Source organism: Mustela nigripes, chromosome 12 (genome assembly GCF_022355385.1).
Source record: "Mustela nigripes isolate SB6536 chromosome 12, MUSNIG.SB6536, whole genome shotgun sequence".
NCBI lineage: Eukaryota > Metazoa > Chordata > Mammalia > Carnivora > Mustelidae > Mustela > Mustela nigripes.
In genome coordinates, this window is record NC_081568.1 from 4,569,120 (window position 1) to 4,578,148 (window position 9,029).

The 9,029-nt window shown below is 50.4% G+C and overlaps 1 pseudogene; it reads left to right on the forward strand.

Annotated features, from left to right (window-relative positions):
- The first annotated feature begins 3,888 nt into the window (after nucleotides 1–3,888).
- On the forward strand, nucleotides 3,889–3,952 carry LOC132028998 (U6 spliceosomal RNA; annotated as a pseudogene).
- Nucleotides 3,953–9,029: the final 5,077 nt, after the last annotated feature.

The following is a 9,029-nucleotide window of genomic DNA, read 5'->3' on the forward strand; positions in this document are numbered from 1 at the left end:
TCGTTGTGCACTAAAATACAGCACCTTGCAAGCACGATAATGGGACATCGGAGACATTTTTAAAAGGGTCCACTTGCTTCTAATGAATTACTATAGATTTTTCTGTCATGGTGCCTGTGTATGCAACAGCCCATCTGCCCCACACACGTACATTTCTTGCAGAAATGTTTATAATTAAAATTTACATTTATAACAAGCTAAAGGACAAAATGAAACCCAAACATGGGTTTCGCGGAATAGAGGCAATTCAGAATCAGCAGCATAAATCCAAAAACACCGCTCGCTCCTGAAATAAACATCTGACGTCTCGATATCCTGCTTTCGTCCAGTTAAACACTCTTGCACTCTGGGATACTGTGGGATTCCAGAATCATGATGGGACAACAATAGCCTTACGCCTTAATTACGACCTCCGCATTCCATCAAAATCGTCATGATGCTAGACACTGACTGGTCCCATCCTTTCTCCCCTCGATCACACTTACTGTCAGTTAAGCTAGACGTGAGTGTGTCGCCCTCCCCTTCCGGCCCTTTCTGTGTGTTTGAAAGACTTCCACGCCAGAGCTGCCCAGTCAGCGGATTTGTCTGTCTGTCTGTCTGTCGGGGGCTCTTGTCACACACCACAGACACAACCCTTCCCTAACCCCCCGCCAGGGATACCAGGAAACGATCTGAGCTCAGCGACCCTGTGGCATGGCCTCGGTCTTGGCTGTTAACTCTTTCCAGTATGGGGTAACCAGTGGCGTGTCTCCCACATGGGGCCCTACAGTTTGTGGGGTCATGTGGCCCCAGGCAATGTGGGATCTCGCTGAGGCTGGCCGCACCCCTGAGACCCACTGAGAGTCAATCCCCAGCTTACCAAGTAAATTCATAGGACAGTGGGGGCAGGAATCAGCGCTCCAACAACGACCACATAAAATGACGGCTCAGGAGACGCTCTGCCTCCTTCTTGCCTGCAGCACCAGGTTTCGACCCAAAGGGAAGCTGAGAAACATGTTTCTGGAGAGGCAGCATCACCGGTGGGGACTGCTGTGATCAGGACACCGGCTTTTCTACTTAAGAACGCATTCCTGGATTAACCCATCTGCACGCGCATCCAGTCCCTCGGTAAGAGCGCGTTCAGAAATGCACCCACGGGAGGACGGCAGACCGAATTTTATCTCAAATGGCTCCTGAGGATTATCGCTGACTCTATTAAAATCTCTGGTTTTGCTCTTTTAGCATTGTTTCAGACGTCCGTTCTTTGTTTAGAATCGCTTTTTCTCAAACGTTTGGTGGAGTTTTATTCCCTGTGAATCCGTGATTGCCCGGGAATTCCTGCCCGAATCCTGAGGGAGGCTGATCCTGAGTTTCTTGTCTCCCAACGTTGGAGGTGAGGGGTATCCTTCCAGAAGGAACCAACTGGTACTGGTCACCCAGGGGAGCGACTTCCCCCTCATCCTGGGGTCTCTAGCTCCACCACACTTTCTCCAAAGTCTGGGGACATCTTCCAGCGCTGCCTGTTGCTGACACAGCCAGGAGCCCCTTGGTGACTCTGGGGAACCCCTCCTTGTTCTTGTTCTCCACTCAGAATGAAACGGCTCCAAGCTTTGTAGAAGAGCTTCTGTGCTGTGGATTTTCCATTCTCTGACAATTTGCTCCAATCTGCTATTGTCTCCCAAGGGCTCCTCCAAATTTCTTGTCCACAGATGAGCCTGTTGCTTGTTTCGTGGCAATTATGTTGGCGGGAGTGTTAACTGGACCAGTCAACGTGGAAAGCATTTAGAAGATACTTGTCAAGTTAAACACACGGCTAGCCTTTGAGCAGTCCTGCCACTTCTCGTCACAGACCAGAGAGAAGTGAAGACGTATGTTCCAGAAGACCTGCCTGCGAGTGTGCATTGGCGCTCTGTGCACCACGCTCAAAACTGCAAGGATCCAAATGTCCTTCCCAAGGAAGGCAGATGAACAGATCGTGGGATGTTCACGCAGTGGATTCTGCTCATCAATACAAATGAACGATCGACACACACACAACATGGACGAACCCACTTTATGGTGATGAAAGTCACAGCAGAGCATGCTTCTGGTGGAGGGAGGGGGTGAGGTTGGGGTGGGCTGGACGAGAAAGGAACTTTCCGGAGTGACGGGACTAGTGCATATCTTGATTGGGGTGTAAGTTACACAGATGCATACATTTTTCAAAATCCACTGGGATGTGCAGTTAAAACCCATGCACTTCATGGTATGTAAATTAATCCTCTATTTAAAATAACTTTTAAAATAAGATGCAATTTCTGAGCATGAAATATGCAAGGTTTATTTTTAATTGTATTTTTCAAAGCTGACGTGAGGCAAGAAGACATTCACTGTCTTACACTGCTGGTAAGATAAACAGCAAAGAGGCTCAAGAGATCCCACTACGTTCTAATGCTTTGAAAATGCGTAAGATACGGATAATACATGTTCTCAGTTTCAGCTAATTCTAATATTTCACTCACCACCCCTCAGCTGTGCCAGGAAGCAGAACTGACTTTCCTTTCTCAGAACACTATATTCCGACCTATATTTAGACCGAATATTTAAGGTAACGTTGAATAGAGATGCCACCTTGACACACAATATCAACTGTCATTTCACACTTCCACACAACCAGAAGGTAGCTGCCTTGCCTCAAGCGAAGATGAAAAGGACAGGAAAAATGAGATGATTATCTCTGGAAATCTCTTTACCACCAAGCGGGTTTCTTCTTCAGAAAAGAACGCATGACTCATTTCATCACTCAAGCTTTCCTTCAACTGCCAGGCAAAGTCTGTATTCCGTAATTACAAAAGCTGTCTCAGACCCGTTCCTCTCTGGCCCAAAAGCTCAGCATAGCCCAGGAGGAGCCATGCAGAGATTGCCACAGTGATGGTTCTCCCCGGCGCCTCCAGGGAAGCCACATACCCTCACCTGTGGCACTGAACCACCCGACTCTCCAAGGTCCCAAATGAAGGAAGGTGTTGTGCCACGGGGCTGGCTCCCTGCGGATGCACCAGTGATGGCAGAGGCCAAGCGGCTGTGGACTCAGGCAGCCCTGGGGCCGTGCACCTGCTGCCCTTCCAGCTCCCACAGTGGTTTCTTGTGTGGCCCCCGCGCTCCCACTCTAGGAAGTGAGCGGCTAACACCTTAGGGGAACACCCCTCTTTCCTTTGGCTCCTTTGGCACCCCCTTTCTTCTTTTGTTTCTTAAGCATTTCAGCACCCTTGTCACCAGCTACCTGGGTTGACTCTCTTGCATGGAAACACAGCGTGCTTCTGTGCTCCTCGTCAGACCCGGATTAACACAGGGCTGAGGACCAGGAGCAGGTTCCAGCACTGGGCAGGCTCCCAAACAGCACTGAGCTTGGACCCAGTGATGGGCTCCATGCTGAGGTCAGTACATAGAGCAGCAGCATCACCGCTCTGTGGTCACACCGTCTGTGGCCTGAGATGAAGGACGCAGGAAGCAAGGAGCAAGTAGCTGTGCCCTTGGCGATTGACCGGGGCAGGAATGCTGACGCCACTGGGGGTGCTCAGGAGGGCTGCGTCTGACTGCCTGGGACAGCTCACAGGAGAAAAATCGCAAGCCTCAGGATGGGAACTCTGAGCTCAAGAAGAGTCAGAGCTGGCAGAATGCCCCATGGGCGGCCTAAAGGCTATCCTGACTCTTACAGCTGTAGGACTGGTACAGCCAAAAATCAATCCCCAAATCTGATTCTTGGAGTTGCAGAATTAAATAGTGCTTTGAATTCACAGCTTGGCCAACCCTCTTATGCAGAATTAGGGCATCAATTGGGAAAAGCAACACCCTGACCACTGAAATGGGTCCACTGGGTTGACTTAGAAAATTTTGAGAACCTACGACCCTAGTATCCTTTGAGTGTTCCTTGTGCTCGCTTCGGCAGCACATATACTGAAATTGGAAGGATACAGAGAAGATTAGCGTGGCCCCTTTGAGTGTTCCTTGCCCAAAAAGTAATTTCTCCTCACCTGGTTGAGGACACTAGCTCGCCTTCCTTTGCCTGAAGACACATAACAGTCTTGCCCAAGGAAGTTGACTTGTAAGGGGAGGGCCGATCACCCTCAACACTTACCCACCACGTTTCATTGCCACCAAACCCGGAGCCCGGCTCGCCCTGAGGGGACACGTGCCATGTTGGGTCCACGTGGAGAGATCTTATACTCCAAAGCAATTGCAGGATGGTGTTAAATTGTACTGGCAGAAACCTGTGTCCCAATCCGAAGGGCAGAGTGGGGAATTGCTCGGGGGCAGGTCAGAGGAAATGCCAAATAAAGATTGCCTGCATGCATGTTCCAAAACCCTTCATTCTACAGCTCCGCTCTCCTAAATTGACCTTTAGGAACTTTACTAGGAAAGTACACGTGGTGAGGATTCCTAAGTGACTCCCAGGGTCCAGACCTCCGTTTCCTTCTAGTGAGCGGGAGCTGGCACCTGCTGTCCAGGGCAAGACTGCTCCTCCCAAGATCCCTCGGAGTCAGGTGTAGCATGAGTATGAGTAAAGGTGGTGTATCTAACCTCCACGGCATTTAAGGACTGTGTCATTTCCACAACCAGGAGAAGACAGCAATTGAAACCACCAAGAAAGCTGTGTGGCAACTGCCCTTTCTGTCCCGTTACATACAAGAGAAATTAACTTCTTATTTGAGCCTCCGGATTACTTCTTGTTAAAGCAACTTAACCAGTGTTCTAACTAGAGAACATCAGTCCTTCTAGAGAACTACGCATTACTTAAAATTTCATATGAATTCGTTTAACCAAGGCCTTTTCTTCCAGAATTCTTGAAGTTAAGTCAGACAGCCTGGTACTCAGAAAGCTGCCCGCTGGGCACTTACGGCAGACAACCGTAACTGATGGCCACGTTCTCCAAACCCGACGCCAGCCCTCATCACAGCACCGCAGCTTCTACTCATTGATCCAAGTTGGTGAGGACATCAAACCCACATACTATCCTGAGTTAGGTTTGGATGGGAAAATGGTAAGTGGGTTGGTCCCTGAAGAAAAGTTTTGGAAATTAAGAGCAGCGTGAGGGCCCCGTGAGTTAAGAGTGAGGGAGAGCGACTCTCGTGAAGCACGCTCTCAGAACACGTGCTCTGTGGGGACACCATTCCAAGCCCGGGCCGTCACCTTCAGATCCCAGTTATAGAAGTCAAGAGTCCTTGCTTACCGACTGTAGAGTTTATCACCCAAAAAGGAATGTATAAATGTCCCCCGAAGACGCTCCAGGTTGGTCAGGAATTTGTTTTAGAGGCCATGTGGCTTGAATGACACCGGAATTATGCCCCTGAACCATCCCAAGGGAGCTCCTCCTGCTCTAGCTGGGCTAAGAGCATCTAGATGGAACCACCAGCCCTGGGCTCCAAAGCCCCCCTGCCCCAGCCTGAAGCAGTTACTGCCTCTGAAGTGAGTCCACCCACTCACCAGGAGGAACGCTCACTGGGCCCTTATCTTCTAACCCAGTGTCCTGCTGTTACATCAGATTGGCGGAGACCTCAATGTCTCTCGATTTACTCATTTATAAAGGGGAAATAAATACAGCACCTACTTAGTAGGTACTGAGGTAATGAACATTAAGTAAATACATGGCACTTGTGATGCGGCAAGTGCATCTAAGGGCTAGCTTTGATGGTCTGTAAGTGAGTGGCATAAATTTGTTATGTGAGCTGCTGACATCAGAGACCCACCCTACGCTGCCTTGGAGTGAGTTCTTCTGGAAGGAAATGTTTTTGAGTTTTGATAGTAATCTTACCACCTCCACTTGAGAGAATGAACAGTGTGTATGCGTTGGGGGCAGGTGTTTTGGCTGATGCCTCTGTGATTACAGGATTGGAACTCAAGAAGAAATAGACAAACTGGGGTGTAGTCCTCTGAGGCAAAGAATAAAGGGGAAAACCCCACTTTGTCATCGCTTTAGAAAAACTGTAACTGGAGAAAGCTGGCCCCTTGGACCATTGATTCAAATGCTCATGGGAGAGTCATTGGCAGGGACAGTGCAGTTCCCAGAAGATCAGTGACCAAGACAACCAGCTTCCGTTCCTCCCTCTTTTCCTTCTATGGTAGCTTGGCAAGGTTCTTCCTGCAGACATTCCCGAAGTGTCCCCTTCCCCACCCATCACTACTCAAGAACAGAGAAGCAAGAGACTCACAACTGCCTTAGAGATTATTTTATTTAACTAAAAGCTCTCAATTTGACTGTCTCAATGTAAACTTATCCTATAAGCTAATTTTAAAATTTGTTAACAATTTTTCATTATAATTGTAATATATTCCTTTTCAGAGTATTTGAGAATCAAATAAAAAATTAGCTATATCAACAAAAGGTAGCCTCTACACATTACTGGCTGAGTAGGTATCCATTCATCTATCCCTTTCTCTGGAGCGGTAGAACTTTCTAGAATCTTCTGAGATAAGAGAGTGAGGGAGGTTTGCAAACCGTCCGGGCTCGCCTCCCAGCCCTGCACCTCCCGACCATGCTGTCACAGAAGCAAACGTTTGGATCTGTCGTCATTGTTACCATGTAAATTTTTCTCCAACTCCTCTTTGGTTCTATGCATAGTTTTATGTTGTTGTAGCTACAGTGTGGACAAAATTTTGCTCTGCTTTCTCACTTGAAATTATTATGTAGATCATAAATATTTTCATTTTGCTATATAATCCTCCTAACTATAATGTGATTGCTGCATAATACACCCTCAAGTAGATTAGGTAAAGTTTACTTGCTGCTTCCCTTCTTGTTATAAATCTAGGTTTTTTCCCATTTTTTCCCTAACATTTAGCTTTAGTCCTTTCAAGGCTTGATGGAGATTCTATAAGCATGATGGATAGGTGCGAAATAAGATGGCTACCATCTTGGGTATTGGGCAGTCCTGCATTGGCTAGCACTTCACTCTCAAAAAGTATCTACATTCAGGTAATAAACTATGTGACCACTCTAGTAATAATCCCATTCAGACATAGAGGTTTTATGTTAACTATCTGGGATTTCAGCTACACCATTCCCAAATCACACTGGATGACCTCCCGACTTCAGGTAGAAATGGCTACTGTCGCTGCCACAAATGTTTCTCTGAGGCCTCACTCACCCAAGTTCAGCTGACATCAGTGATGACAGTCACAGCCATCCTGGTGGGGGTTTTCTTACCCGCCAGGGGCTGGCGCTGATACCCCACCCAGTCTGCGTTGTGGCTGTGCAAGGTGTGGTCAGGAACAGCTGGTCAACCCAGACTACAAAACGGAGAGGCGGGGACCAGGGTGTAGGTCGCAGCACAAGGCTAAGCTGAGCATCCTTCGAACGGTTTGTTCATCAGTACAATGGCTCGGATAAAACCCAAGAGGGCTTCTGAGGCCATAAAATGAGAAAACGTGCGATGCCTGCCCATACCCCCCTCCAATCTCACCATCCACCACATACCTCTCTTCTTGCAGATTAAATGAATTCATAGTACTAGACAGACAGACATCATCATCTTCCTTTTCAACCTATCCTTACAAGACAGCGCTGGACAAAACGAGGTTACCAGAAACCCCCATGAGACCTAGAGAAACAGACCTGCAGTCACTTGGGGCTGAAATTGGATCACCACCCCTGGTCCTGCCTGGACCCCCACACTGCTCGGAGGCCTGCCCACCTGAACACAGCCTCCAGCATATGCACCTTTGTATACAGTCCTCTCTCCAGGGGACTGTGCCCCTGGATCACAGCCCCACGCTGGAGAGGATTATGCTAACACCTGTTTTTCCCTGTAGGCAACCCCAGAAAACCTAGCTCCAGACCCATTCGGTCTCTACTAGTCCTCGCAGTGACCTGAAGAATTATTTTTCGCCATGAAAATACTTAATAACTTGGAAAAAGTGAAGATAATAAAGAGGCTTTAAAAAAAAAAAATGATGGCGCCAGAATGAACAGGCTCTGCTGATGAACTCAGAGGCTCCCCAAGTCGGAACCCAAGTCCCGGAGAGCAGTGAAATGTACAGTTCTTAGCTATTGAGATTTAAGGGGTCATTTCTCCAATATCTCTGGGAGATGTGCACGCCTCTCACCCCTGCGCAGTCCGGCCGCACACCCGGGCCTGTGAGCGGCCGCGCAAACCTCTGCAAACCTCTGAGCTTCGCTGGTCCTTCGGTCGTCCCGGCTTCTGGAGCCCCGAACAAGCTTTTTGCTTGAAATTTCACCAGATAAAAATTAAGTTTCAATGGGTTAAAGGCAGAAACGGAGAAGAGGGGTGGAAGCGTCCAGGTTGGAGAAGGATCCCCTCCCCCTCCGCGGGCGATCTCCTTGTGGGCCGCGGGCACCCGGGACTCCCTTGGGGGAGGGGGGCGCAGAGGGGTCGGCCCTGCGCCTTGAGCACCCGCCTGCGCCGGATGCGTTTCCCCGGGCAGTTTGGGGAACGACTCGAAAGGCAGTGCTCCGCGTTCCCCTCCTCCCCCTTTCTGAACGCCGCGGCCCAGTGGCGTGCTGGGCAGGAGCGGAGCCGGACTGGAGGGGGTGATTTCGCGCAACGTTCACCCCTTCAAGTCGTGACTCGAGGGGCTATTCTGGAGGGGCTCCGCGGCGGGCGCGCTGCCCGCGTCCTCCCCGCCAGGCCCGGGTTACTCCACAGTCTTTCTGAAAGGTCCCCGCTGCTTGTCCCGGGTCTCGGGCCTCCGCCGGCCCGGGACTGCTGTGTGGGCTGCTGGGCTCCATCCGGTCCCAAGGAATCCATAAACAGGTTGCTTCTACCGTTTCCCGACACCCGTTCCCCTCCGGATTGCTGTAAGGAGGTGAAGCCAGGTCGGAAGCTCGGACCGGGGGCCGCGGCGAGCCGGGATCCCGGGCCGAAGGACCCTGAGCCTCCGCGACCCCCATGAGTGCGCGCGCGCCCCTCCTCTCGCGGCTCCCCGGCCTCGCCCGGCTTCTGCGGCCGCTCGGCCCCGCGCCGCCACTCCGCACCCCGCGCCCGGCCGGCCCGCCGCGCGCCGCTGTCTCCCCCCAGCGGCCGTGGCGTGTCGCCGCGGGAGCCGGGCGGCGGGCG